The 4,264-nt window shown below is 29.8% G+C and overlaps 1 long non-coding RNA gene across 1 annotated transcript; it reads right to left on the bottom strand.

Moving 5' to 3' along the window:
- Positions 1-644: 644 nt before the first annotated feature.
- Positions 645-3,322, bottom strand: LOC120354899. Its single transcript, XR_005573285.1, has 3 exons — positions 3,241-3,322; positions 2,446-2,559; positions 645-1,072 (listed from the first exon to the last, which is right to left on the bottom strand). It is a non-coding gene; the product is annotated as an uncharacterized LOC120354899 (long non-coding RNA).
- Positions 3,323-4,264: the final 942 nt, after the last annotated feature.

Below are 4,264 nucleotides of genomic sequence, written 5' to 3'. Positions count from 1 at the left end.
GAATCTGAAATCAAACTTTTCATAGATGAGGCGGAACTCCTGAAATTTTCACAGATATGGGACTTGTCCCTAGTGGAAGTGATCAATAGAGATCAATAAAAAAAATTTATTGATATCAATAGGTATTTGGGCCAATACACATCAATAGGTATCCATGGTTATGTATTGATGTGTATTGGCCCAAATACCTATTGATATCAATACACATCAATACATATCCATGGATATCAATACATAACCAGCAGTATTGATATCAATACACCTCAATACATTTCCATGGATATGTATTGATGTGTATTGGCCCAAATACCTATTGATATCAATACACATCAATACATATCCATGGATATCAATACATAACCAGGTGTATTGATATCAATACACATTAATACATTTCCATGGATATGTATTGGCCCAAATACCTATTGATATCAATACAAATCAATACATATCCATGGATATCAATACAGAACCAGCTGTATTGATATCAATACACATCAATACATTTCCATGGATATGTATTGGCCCAAATACCTAATGATATCAATACACATCAATAGGAAGCCATGGATATCAATACATAACCAGCTGTATTGATATCAATACAGATCAATAGCCATCTATAAGCAGCCTGTCTCCTTTATAGAAAAAATCCTCTTTTAAATCTAGGAGAGCAGATTAGGATGAAGATAACATTTGCAAGGATTATAATATTTTAACTCAGCTGCAACTGGCATCAGACAAGAGAGTATACCTGTTTAATTATCTATAATTAATATAAGTGAATTGGATTCAGTGAATATATGTCTATTGATATATTGATGAAAAATTAAGGAATGTGAATAGTTAAGACATAAATAATGTGAGAAGTTTGTTTATTAAAATAACTAATATGCATGTCATTTATCTATTAAGAAAGGTCCTTATTGTGGTGCTCCAGAATACTTTAATCTCTTCCTGTTTAAAGTAGCAATTTTCTGAGCTACATACTGGTTTATGTTACTGCACCTCAATTCAATCTCAATTTTTGGAGCATTCACATTTTCCTCCAGGATCTGGTGTTTGAACATTTCTAGAACAAATAACAGTTCTAAGTATACAATCTTCACAAATTAGAAAATAAGGATTTTATTTCCTGAATTAATCTGCTAACAAATTTATTCAATAACCTAAAAATGTATTTAAATATGCATGACTCTCCCTCTCCTGAAAGGAAAGTCCAAGATAACACAAGAGCGTTTTTTTCACGTGAAAATTATGTCCTCACAGTTTTACATTAAAACGTCATATTCTGGTGGAAAAGTCGAAAAAATCACATTTTTTCACGTGAAAAAATGTGTAAATGTTCCAGCTTTTCACGTGAAAAGTACGTGAAACTGAAACTTGAAAATAACGTTTTTTCTTCTGTTTCTACATTTTCACGTTATACTGAACTCTCAGAAAAGAACATGAATAAAACGGTTTTTTCTACATGTCTTGTCCCACATTTGGTCATTTCTTTCGCATGAAAATTTCTAAAAATTCACATGAAAATAACGTTTTTAAAATACATTTTCACAATATTTTATTGTGAAAAGATGGAGAAGGATTATCTTAATTATTCTGAATGAATAACCTTTTCAATTCTTTATTTTTACATTAAAAAACTATAAATCTTATAAAACTTTTGAATAACCACAATATAATGTGAAGTAAATTCTCTACCCTAATTTTACAATAATTTTACACAAAACTGAATAAAAATTTATTCAACTATAAAGTCCTTCTCAGACAAATGGATTTTTCCTAGTAAGTAGTCAATGTTAGTAGACAGACTAACTCTGATTGAAGTTTTGGTTTTTAAAGAAATAATTGATGAAATTCAATCAGCCGCCATTTTGGAAAAAAGTATCATGGATTTTTATTGATGTCATCTTTCTAGTTTCAAGAAGGCCTTTATAATGATGTATCACACAATGGGTGTTTACATTAAAAATATTTGACTTATAACCACTCATTTCTTTACAAACTGTAAATTCAATCAGCCACCGTTTTGGATTCAAGTTTCATAGTTAATTTTAATTGATGTCATGTTTCTTGTTTTGAAAAGCCTTTTAAAATGATGTACCACACAATAGGCGTTTACATTAAAATTTTCCAGTTAAAACTATTGAGTCACCATATTATACATTCTGAACCTAGTCAACCCCTTATGAAGGGCTTTAAATTCAGTTGTACCGTACGTCAAGAGTTGGAGTATTTGACCAGTAACATATCCTGAGAGCTACAGTATTATATCAACAACAGTCTCTAATTTATTGAAAGGTTCCCTTACATATGACTCACCCGGTATGATTACTAACTTATAATGATTAGCACAAGCCTAGAGCTCATGTGAACATCACCCATAGGAAAAAATTGTTTGACTTTATATTCTGTTTTAAATTAATTAAAATTGAGACTCACTTGGATTCCTCTATGCTGGTAAACCGAGTTTTTGGAGACTTCAGCCAGTATTTGATCACCATACTGCTTCTATGTATTTTTGTTTTGTGTTGGAAAATCTCATCACCACAGCTCCTATCAGAGATGAAATAAAAGTTTACTTATAATTAAACATATTTCAAATAATATTTTTTGACTAGAAAATTGGAAAAACACACTTGTTGCAAACACACAGTCTCACTCTTTCTTATTATATAAAATATATATTGCTGAAATGAGAGGACTACACCGATAGTTTTTCTAAATTGGAATAAGATAAAAAGCTGTTAATATAAATGAATGAATCAATTTCTTGCTGGAAAAAGTTCAAATAAAGCCTGCCGGTCCAGAAAACAACTGAATAAATTTTAATCTATTAATCCACAGTCATATATTATTGATATTAAGTTCATTACAATAACATGAGTGTAGATTAGTTTGTGGTAACTTCAATTACTTAGGCTAGGCTAAATGAAAAGTTTTGTTACACATCTAAATTTATATGTACCAGCATATAACCCTGGAATGTGTCTGCCTAGAATAATAATCATCTTATTTCCAGCAATGATAAATTCAAGAGGCTTTTCTCTTATTATTATAAAGTTATGCCTTAAATAATACAGTATTCAGTGTTGTGTTATTATGAGGTTATGTTATGCGTGGCCTTTAATAGTCTTTTGAAAAGATTATCATTTAAATATATGAGTATTTAGATCTATAATAAATTTATTCTTTCATTTTATGGTACATCAATAAAAACAGAATCACTCGACTTACCTATATTTCCTGCATAAAATCACAAAAATTACCGTTGTCCTTCGCAAAAAACCGTTGGTTCTTGTGCAATGTGCATTGTGTCATCGATCATTCTATCGATAGACCCAAAATGTCGATATAATATTATCAATACATCAATAAGTAATAATTATTGAATATTAATAATTACATATTCTCAAACATCATCTACATCTTTGTTTGGAGATGCGTTATTCAAATTACATAGTTTAAATAAGTAAAAGTAAAATACAGTCCTGATTTCTACATTTTTGAATGCAATAAAATCAGTTTTCCCCGGGAAAAAAGTTAGAATTAGTTTGATATATTGATTGTTAAGACTCTGATATTTCCATTTCACAGTATCAATATTATTGATAATATATTGATATTTTCAATCGATACCATAGTAATGGTGGCAATTTCAAAATTATTGACAATGTTACTGTTATTTAAATATTTGATATTAATTCCAGGTGGAGATTATTGATTTTTTATGGGGGGACATTTGTGCTTGACACTGGAATAATGTTGGAAATGATAAAATAGTAGGTTGTTATTATTTGAATTGAAACCCCAAAAATCATTTCAAAGTCTGTGTGAGTAATACCGGATACTGCATGATTTTCCTCATAAACTGTGATCTAATTTGAAAAAGTGTTATAACTTTTCCAATTTTGAATGGAATCATTTTAAATTCTAGGACAAGGTTGATAATATGAACAGAAACGTCCATGAATTTTTACAGAATTTTTCATGATGAACCAAATTTTTTTTTAAATTTTAAACGTCACTAGCACGTTAACGTCTGACAGGATTTTCACATAGGACAAAAAGTGCTGGAAATTCACTTCCACACCCGAATCAGTCATCAAAAATACATTGTTCCAGGAAAAATGAAAATCTGCCAAAATTCTTACAGTTTTTAACTGCATTTAAAATTACCGCAAAATGTCTATATATTGTTAACGGTGCCCTGTAGAAGATTTTTGCAAGAGACAAAAAGTGCTGGAAATTCACTTCTACA

Source organism: Nilaparvata lugens, chromosome X (assembly GCF_014356525.2).
Source record: "Nilaparvata lugens isolate BPH chromosome X, ASM1435652v1, whole genome shotgun sequence".
In the NCBI taxonomy this organism is placed as follows: domain Eukaryota; kingdom Metazoa; phylum Arthropoda; class Insecta; order Hemiptera; family Delphacidae; genus Nilaparvata; species Nilaparvata lugens.
This window is presented reverse-complemented; position numbering and strand designations above follow the sequence as displayed.